The sequence below is a fragment of the Lucilia cuprina genome, chromosome 4 (assembly GCF_022045245.1).
Source record: "Lucilia cuprina isolate Lc7/37 chromosome 4, ASM2204524v1, whole genome shotgun sequence".
Taxonomy (NCBI): Eukaryota; Metazoa; Arthropoda; class Insecta; order Diptera; family Calliphoridae; genus Lucilia; species Lucilia cuprina.
The window spans coordinates 39,956,370-39,966,737 of NC_060952.1; the positions used below are offsets into that span (position 1 = coordinate 39,956,370).

Sequence of the window (10,368 nt, forward strand, 5' to 3'; positions counted from 1 at the left end):
CTGAACGGAACTCGTATAAAAATGTTCTGTTAAATATTAATGGGGTGAGTATGTTGCAAAAGTCATTAGAGAGACATTAAATGGCATAAATGGAGCTTTGAAATAAAAAATATATATAAAAAAACTAAGAATTATCTAGAAATACAATTTACCGTTTTATAGTATTGTTAAACAAAAAAAAATAAAAACAAAACAAAACTAGAAAAATATGAGTTAAAAGGACAAGCAACTTTGAAAAAAAATAAAGATAAATAGAAAATAACCAAGAAACTTTGTATTATGTCTTATTACTTTGTTTTCTGAGGGGTTTGGGCTAATCTTGTATTTTTCTAGTTACTCTTTTACTTGATGACCCTTATTATGAAAAGCTCAAATGTTAATGTCCATTTTGGTCTGCAAGTTTGTCAGTCAGTTACATTATTGCCTTAGGTTTGGGCTTTTAGCTAAAACAAGTTGAGGGTTTTATACTATTTTGGCTAGAAGTTGTTGTGTTGTTGTATATATTTGTTGGTCATGTGTTGTAGTGTATGGTTTGTCTGAATTAGTTTTGAGCTGACCTGCAATTTCTTTTAAAGTGGCCTTGTAATGTTATGTAATTTTTAACTTAAATTCGTTTTTTTTTTTTGTTCATTCTTTCTTCTATATTTCTGTAAAGTTAAAGAAACTAGTATTTGTTTGTGATTATATAATAAAATTGTCTATATAGAGATAAAATCTATAATATTTGAAAATTTAAGAAAATTAAATTTAATTCAATGTAAAGTAAAGAAAGAATTTGGGGTTTAAACAAGGTTAATCGTTGGTTTTTTTTGTATTAAAATGTAGAGTGATTTTTGTGGCATTATGTCTATGAAAATAATCAGTTATGAATTGGTTTTTACTGAAATATGGGTGGTGGTTTAAAATTAAAATTGCATGGATGATTGCTTCAAATTACTATAGAGTATGACCTAATTTGGTTGGGTTATATTTGCTTTAGTTATTATGTAGTTTAGATAAATGAAGTGCAATTGTGATAAACGGGAGTGTTTAATTTGAATTTTGTTTAAGCCAATATTTATAAAAGAGAGTTAACATAAAGGAAATAGTTTAACAAATTTAAAGAAGTTTTAATAAAAAATCATTAAAAGTTTTAAGAAAAATAGTAATTGGTTTAGGGTTATCACATTATATTCATATTATTATCTATTATAACCAGGGCAAGGATTTCTATGCAAATGCATGTTTTTAGTCAGTAACTCTAAATAATTTTTAACTAGTTTTCTTTTCGGATCAACGAATTTGTTACACAATGGCATTGATTTGTTATTGCACATATTTTGTTATAAATGCATAAATTGCATATTTTGCTTTAAATTGCATATATTTTGCATATCTCTAATATTTTTATAGCATATTTTTGTAATTTTTCTAAAACAAACTGTTTTGTTCTTTCTGCATTTCATATTGTTAAAACAAAATTTGGTATTTAGGGTAGAAGGGGGATCATACGTGATAGGGGCACATATGCCAATAGCGAATAACTTGAAAGCTGAGTAATCGATTTTATCGCATTATCAAATGTGCCCGTGGGGCACACACGCCAAATATATGTAATGCTTGTGATGTAAAACAACATTTGTTTAAAATATAGAAAAAATCAGTAATAATTTGTTTTAATTTTTTTGTTAAGTTTTGTGAAATAAACAATAAATATCTAGTTTATTATACTGTGTTTAATGAATTAAAGTATAAAACAGCAAAATAAGTTTTTATTTTTTGTAATTTTTCTTTTATTTTACTAATGACAAAGCTGCCCCATCTTCCTTGGCGCATTTACCCCATGGATGGGGCGGTACAGCCGTTTCCGAACCAAGAAAAAAATTAAGAATATGTATTGTGGTTTTAATTTGAGGCCGCCTCAAAAAAAGTGGCGTATGGTCCCCCTTCTACCCTACATATTTAGATATTTTTTGAAATAATTATCAACAAATTTCAACAAAATATTAGGTTCTATGAAATACAATAGTTTTATTTAATTTTTAAAACCACAATAGTGCGGAAAGTATTTTGAGTTTATGGTACTTATTGCAATGTCCAAAATATTGGTCCTTAATCAATTTCTGAGTCTGTCCATCTGTGTGTACATATAAAATGATAACTTGATGAAATTTTGTACTTACATCTCTTTCAAGTCCATTATTCACTTAAAAACATTACCAAACGATAACATACATTCACTCACCAAATTTTATTAGAATTGCTATCAAGCTTTCCATCTTCAGAAATCAAATATATACTATTTAAAATTGTTTCTTAGTCTTTATATTTGTCATTGTTTCGAGGTCGCGGTTTCGTTAAAGTTTTATTATAGTAGTCCTTAAAAACCAGTATATTTGTTGCCAAAAACTTAAAATCTTAATATCTATTAATATGTTTCTTCACAAAGAATTTTTTGGTGCATATTTTTCACATTTTAAGTGGATATTTTCACATTTTATAGTGCATGTTATAAGCGCATATTTTTATGTTTTTAGTGCATGAAAATCCTTGCCCTGCTTATAACAAATTCAAAATTATTTTGAATTTTTATTTAAATAAAATCCAATTATTCAATTTTCTCTACTAGCAATTATTTAGTTACAAATTGTATGCAAATATTAAGTAAATTAATAGCCATCGTTTAGTTTTAGCCTCCTTTAAAAGTAATAATCATTTATTTAAATATATTATTAAATAACCACACACATTTAAAACGAAAAAAAAGTGATTGATTAATCTTTATAGCACACTTGTTCTTTTTTACTCTATTTGCAGAATAAACAAAAAATATACCATAGAAGATACTAAAAAGACCCCAAAAGAAGGCAGAATCAACCATTTGCGTATATTAACAAACAAGGTTGGTACATGTGTAATCTATAAGTTAGCATTAAGGAATCCACCTCCAAATAGTCTCCTTTTTGTTGTTGTAATGCTTGGTAGTTTGCTTTGCTGTTGTCTTAAACATTAAAATCCATTTAAATTTATATCATCTAATAAAAAAAAGAAATATCTCACCTTAGGCCAATTTAGAGTTTGCGTGCGGTAAAACTATCTTAATATTGGGCAAACAAAAAAAAAAAAAAAAAACCGAACAACCACAAATATTTAGCAAATAAAGAAAATGCCTGTATATGTATATATTTAAACATAAACTAGAAACTGATAAACAAATTATCTTAATCAAGAGTGTTCGGCTAAACAAGCAGGAATTTAAACTGCTACTTAAAATATTTGTTATTTTTTAACAGGAGGTTTACTAAATCTAGAAATAACTAGGAAGAGGTAATGGGTAAAAGTTATAAACGAATTCACTGAATACTCTACATAATAAAGATTAGGACATTAAGGTCTAAGTGTCATATTTAAACAAAATAAGTTAAAATTTTAATAAATGATCTTGTAAAAAGTTATCGATCATGTTTACAAGATCTTGACAATTTTAAATTCAAAATCATCAATCATGCTGAATCTTCTTTTTATACCCTACAGCACTTTAGTGGGGAGAGTATATTGGGTTTGTGCTGATGTTTGTAACGCTCAATAATATTGGTCCTATACCCACCAATCGGCTCAGAATCTCTTTCTGAGTCGATTTAGCTATGTCCGTCCATGTAAACCTTGTAATCAAACTACAGGCCGCAATTTTGAAGATTATTGAATGAAATTTGGTACGTGTTCTTCTATTGTCCCAAGGACGAACAATATTGAAAATGGTTTAGATCGGTCCATTATTTCACCTAGCCCCCATATAACTGTACAACCGAATAGGGCTTGTAAACATTGTAATCAAACTACAGGTCACAATTTTGGAGATAATTCAATGAAATTTGGCACATGATTTTCTATTATACCGTAGACAAAGTCTATTGAAAATAATTATCATCGGTCCATTATTTCTCCTAGGCCTCATAGAACTGAGCCCGCCAAATAGGGCTTTTAAGTTCAAAAATATATATAATATACTCGTATCTCGACAAAAAGCTGCAAAACCAAGTTCTATACTAGTCTTGGTGACCCTGATGAACTTTATAATTATAGGGCCTCATTTGACTCTAGCCCATCTAAAAAGCCCCTATCAAAATTTTACTTAAATATCCACAGATTTATTAAACAGTAAATGGCTTTAGTATATCTGTACGATTCAACTTAAATGCTTTATTATGAAAACTAAATCACACTTCATGCGTATACAGGTGTAGGGTATTATATGATCGGTCTCGCCCGACTATAACTTCTTACTTGTTTAAATTTAAAAAAATTTATATATAAAAATATGATTTACACCATGACATACTTAATAGACTTAGCTAAAACTACTCTATCAAGCATAGTAGTACTATATATGAGTTTGCATAAGAGTAACAAATAAAAATTAGAATCATGGAAAATAAATAAAATTTTATTACAGCAAAAATCTAAAAAAAAGAAATTATATACAAACATCGGAAAAATGAAGAACCTAAACAAGAAATTCATAGAAACAAAAAAAAATATTATTTGTACGATAATCCTTAACACTAGGAAGTTAGCCAGATTTTCGTTAAGCTTCAACAACAACAACTTATAATAATACAACAATAATTTTCTAAAATCTATAAAAAAAAAATACAACCACAAATACCAGATACAAGACAAGAATATTATAGCTTTTGAACAAGAAAAAACAAATAAACATTCAATACGATTTCTTTTCTAAGTGGATTTAATGTTAGGAATAGATTTTTAACTTACACTTGTTAAAGGAATAAAAAGATCAATATAAAAAATAACAACAACAACAACAAGAATAACTACATCAAAAAATATGTATGATCACGTAAGGAAAAATAAAAACTTTTTAAAGAATTTCACCGCAGGTGATTTTTATATAAGAAATAAGTTCTTAAGTTTTGTTTGTATTAAAAAATAAAAATCTTATAATAAAAAATAATTCATGTAATAATAAATAAGCAAACAAAAAGAAAATTATTGTAAATTCAACAGCTGGAAATGTAGATCTTTTGGCAATAACTATAGAATTGCGATTATGCAAGTGAGCAAAAAGAGAAACATAAAGAAAAACAAGTAAGAGCTTTATATTCGGCTGTGCCGAATCTTATATACCGTTCACCATAATGTGTTAACAAACAGACAGTACGAATTTAATTACAAAAAATTAAAAAAAATACCAATTGCAGAACGGTAAGGTACCAAAAAGTCCCCATTTATGGGTTCCCACTTAATCCAGGCTCTTTATAATTAATTTCATGTTTCTAGTTTCAATATTATAGAAATTTCAAAAAGTACCTTTTGTAGAACGAAAAACTACTTAAAAGTCCCCTTTTATATGTTTTCACCTAATCCGGACTCTACAAACTTAATTTCATGTTTCTAGGTTCAATATTATAGAAAATTCAATAAGTACCTTTTGTAGACCATGTAGGTTCTTACATGGTCAAGGCCCTACATACTTAATTTCATATTTCTAGGTTCAATATTGGAAAAAAATCCAAAAGTACCTTTCAAAAACAAAAAAAATACCAACAAGTTCCCTTTTATAGTTTCTAACTAAAGCCAGGCTCCACATACTTAATATCATGTTTCTAGCCAATAACAATACACAAGTGCTGCTCTCGCACTGCTACTCTTGCTCTGCTGCTTTCGCTCTGCCTTGTTTTTATAAACAGAGTACAATAACAAAATTTATCGTATGATTATGTATTTTGTTTTTTGCAATTTCTGTTTGAGCATGAATAAAAAATCTCAGTTTTTGATGAAATTTTCAGAGGTTGTCTCGGATTTTTGCTCATATCTCCGTTATTTATGGACCGATTTTGCTGATTTTAAATAGCGATCTTCCCGAAAGCATGTCTAACAGAATTATTGAAGATTCGGATCTCAACCATATCTGGGGTCCTCTAAAAACTGATTTCAACAAACATACGGACAGACAGACAGACAGACGGACATGGCTTAATCAACTCCCCTATCTATAAGGATGCAGAATGTATATACTTTATAGGGTCGGAAAATTATATTATAGAAATTACAAATGGAATAACAAACTTATATATACCCTTTTCACGAAGGTGAAGGGTATAATACTTAACACAAAATATTGTACAACTTTGTTAGCTTGACATCAAATTTGGCATTGTTTCATCAGTAAAAGACACAAAGGACACAGGATCACGAAATGAAAAACTAAAAACGCAGATTTTTTTCCTTTAAATTTAAAGTTTCAGACGTATATCTTCCGTTTCTTGTCTAATTTTGAGTATCGGACGGTGTTTTAATTATATAAAATATAAAATAATTCCTTACAACAATTGCAAGAATTTTCATTTCATTTTCAAAAAATTACGAATATGCGCTTATAACATGCACCAAAAGATATTTCTTTGTGTTTTTGACAACAAATATACAGGTTATTAAGGACTGCTATAATACCACTTTAACGGAACAACGTCCTCGAGAGTGACAAATATAAAGACTAAGAAACAACTTTCAATAATATATATATTTATGAAAATGGAAAGCTTGATAGAAATTCTAATAAAATTTGGTGAATAAATATATTTTATCGTTTGGTAATGTTTTTAAATGAATTATGGACGTGATAGAGATGTAAGAATAAAATTTTTATATGGACACACAGATGGACAGACTTAAAAATTGACACTGAACTGATACATTAATAACCAATATTTTGGACGTTACAATTAGCAGCACAAACTCAAAATACTTTCCGCACTATTATGGTTTTAATAATTAAATAAAACTATGTAAAAGTGAAATTTCATAGAACCTAATATTTTGTTGTTAAAACGATATTTGTTAATATTTATTTAAAAAAAATCTTAATATTAAAATACCAAATTTGTTGTAAAAAAATGAAATACACAGAAAATAAAACAATTTGTTTTAGAAAAATTAAAAAAATATACAAAATATAATATAAAAATTTTGAAAAAAAATGCAAAATATATGCAATTTAAAGCAAAATATGCAATTTATGCATTTATAACAAAATATGCAAAAATATGCAACAACAAATCAATGCCATTTTGTAGTAAATTCTTTGATTCTAAAAAAAAATAGTTAAAATGTATTTTGAGTTACCGGCTACAAATATGCATTTGCATAGAAATCCTTGCCCTGCTTATAACACATTATAATATATTACTAATAAAAATGAAATTTCCACTCCCTAACTTACCAACCAGATAACAGAAATTCTACTGTTTTAAAACATTTCTAGGATTATTGCAATTGTTAGGATTACAATACGATAATTGCAATGTTTCGTTTCGTTTTTTTTTCTACCAACCTTCCAATTTTTACTACATTTCACATCCATATACACTACGCGCCACTTTAAAACGCATGCGTGCCTTACAAATGTATTTCACAGGTCTCACGTTTGCCTAAGCCAAGAGACAGTCATACGTGTTGTGTTTGTTTTCTTAACCTTCGTAACAATAATACTAATTTAAGCCTATTTTATGACTTAATTATAAAACTATGATGATCATAGATAAATTTTTTTATATTTTGTTCAATGGAATACTACATGGAAAATAATTTTCCAAACAAACAAAATTATAGTTATGAGTATGTTCAGATGGTGATTAGAAACATAGATATTATGTTTATTATAGGGAAGCTATGAAATTGTTAAGAAAAAAAGGAAGGAAGATGAATATTATAAAAAATAAATAATTTATAGAGTGTAAATAAAATAAGGATGAGAAAACTGAAAGAGTTAATTATTAGTTTCTGGATATACAACACTAGAGTAGAATGTTTTGGTAAGAAAATTTACTTTTAACTAAATTTTCCTTTCAATTGATCGTTGGGTACATTAGTCACAGGATTATATAAGTTCTTAGAGATTTTCAATCTTGTTTATCCTAAAAAGGACTTCTACTTTTTTAAAAGCTTTTTGAATTTTAGTAACATCAAGTTCTTTTCCGAAGCTTTCTGTCCTAAGGTGTGAATGATCATTAGTTAAGAACTTTTTAACCTTGAGCTTAGTTGAAAGTTTTTGTTGCTAAAGCTTTATTAAAAGCAGGCATAAAGATCGAAAACTTATTTAATAAAATGCATAATTCGGTTTTCATAATAATTAAAACTTTGACAAAAGCTTAAAAGCTTCTTAAACACTTTTTAAACAAGGGAACTAACATGTTTGTAAAGTATATACTGTTGATTTTATTTAAAAGCTTTCTTAAAGCAGCTATAAGGATTAAACTTTGTTTTCAATGGTTTTCTGTGTTTGACAAAATTTTTCAAAGCTTTTTGAACATTTTTAAAATAAGTTGTGTAAAGTTTTCTTAGAGCTTTTTTTCACAATTTCATATTAACTTTTATATTACATTTTTAATAATTTATCTAACAAATAAAAAAAAGGAAAAATTATCATTTTAATTTCCTTATTTTGCCACAAACTTCCCTTCCTCTGGCACACACCACTAACTCACATACTTAATTTCCTGTGAAAAAAATAAAATCCAACCAAAATTCAAGATAAATCCTGACATAGAAACAATCTCCAAATACAGAAATCACCATAAAATATCGTATTCAACTTTTAACACATTTACACATAATAAATTTTACAGCATCCTGTCCAGATCGCTTAACATCATACAAAAATAAAACAAGAGTTATAAATTGAATTTAATGTGGCACGAATATAAATGCAACAAACAAACAAAGAAAAAAAAACGTAGCGTCAACTTTTACACCTTCGAAAAACGCATAAAAAATAAGTTTAAACATAAAATTTTTCTTAAAACTGTTTAAGAACTACAGCTACAAAACAAAGACTTCCTGCGGCAGCTGCAAAACCAAAGATACCAAAGACCAGAAATCATGGCAATAAAATAAATTAATTTTCTTGATTTTGTGCTTTTTTTTTGTGTGTTTTGGTGTGAACTTCTTTGGATTGTGAGGAAAGGAAATATAAAAAAGATAAAAATATTTAAAAATAGTAACGAAATAGTTAATGAAATGAAATACAATCATAGCAAAATGTATCAAAAAACGCAAACTGAAACTTGACTTAATTGAGTTGTGAATATGCTAAAAAAAACAATGTAAAAAAGAGAATGCGAAGCTAGAACTTTATTCTAAAATTAACCAAAGATTAAGATGTCAGTCAGTCAATAAGACAAACCAACAAATAAACCCGTATAAATGGACTGGGAAAGAGTGAATGGACGCTGCTAGCTGGCTGATCTTTTTCGATTTCTTCATTATTATTTGTTTGGTGTTGTTAAAAAAAAATTTGTTAATTTTAACAACTGCCACTGATGAAGCTTATAGTACTTACTTATTGGTTGGTGGTGGTGCTTACTACATGTGTAGTACATACTTTAGTTTTATGTGGTGGTAAATGATGGCTTCTTAACATGAGGGTCATTTAAAAAGATTTCTCATGTTGAGGATCCGTTTTTTATTTTGAAAACCAACTAAGAAAACTAAGTTAATAAGAATTAACTGCCCTTCTCTTAAAATTACTTTCAACAATTTTTTTTTTTTTTTCAATTCAATTTTATATTTTAGTTAATTTTATTTGTTGTTGTTTTCTTGTTCGATATTTAACTTAATTTTGTGATCGCATGTATGAAAAACATTTAGTATCATGCAAGTGGCTAATGAAAATACTAGATTTTCTAGCTTTTCTGCTTCCTACTCCCTCCACCACTGCAAAACTTTCTTAGTTTTGTGGTAATACATTTTTGAAAAGGATCAAGTTATCTTTACTTCATTTCTTTTTTTTTATATAAAATTTAACATTAGGAATAATATTGTCATTATTATTAAGCGAAAATCTTTATCTTTGTTCCCTTTAATGTATTGGAAAAAATCAAGAAACAAGTTCAAATATGTGCAACTTGTTTGATTAGTGTTCGAACATAAGTTTTTTATGTTTAAACGAGTAGAATTACTTAGTTTTTATTTATGGAAAAAACACTATACATATATACATATGTATACTACCAGTGTTTACCTATATTTTTATGCATAATAAATGCAAAGAAATGAGTTGGTAGTTAGTCTTAAGCCTACATTAACCCAAAACCCAATGAACTATAAAATATTTACACAGAATTGGCATAAAAAAGGGAAGAAAAATTGTAAAAGAAACCGAAGAATATGCAAGATCAAGTACAGTGGCTAAGTTATGAGAAGACTTTAGACTAGACTATAGACTAGATTATATACTAGACTATAGACTAGACTATAGATTAGACTATAGACTGGACTATAGACTAGACTATAAACTAGACTATAGACTAGACTATAGACTAGACTATAGACTAGACTATAGACTAGACTATAGACTAGACTATAGAC

At 27.7% G+C, this 10,368-nt stretch overlaps 2 protein-coding genes across 4 annotated transcripts in view; one reads left to right on the plus strand and one right to left on the minus strand.

The window, feature by feature from the left end:
* Window positions 1–10,368, minus strand: part of LOC111683416 (autophagy-related protein 16) — a 203,784-nt gene that overhangs the window by 111,613 nt on the left and 81,803 nt on the right. The window lies entirely within an intron of this gene.
* Window positions 1–10,368, plus strand: part of LOC111683417 — a 154,409-nt gene that overhangs the window by 81,623 nt on the left and 62,418 nt on the right. The window contains exon 3 of the mRNA XM_046949852.1: window positions 2,797–2,881. The gene's annotated coding sequence lies outside the window, so the exon portion shown is untranslated. The remainder of the gene's footprint in view (window positions 1–2,796; window positions 2,882–10,368) is intronic.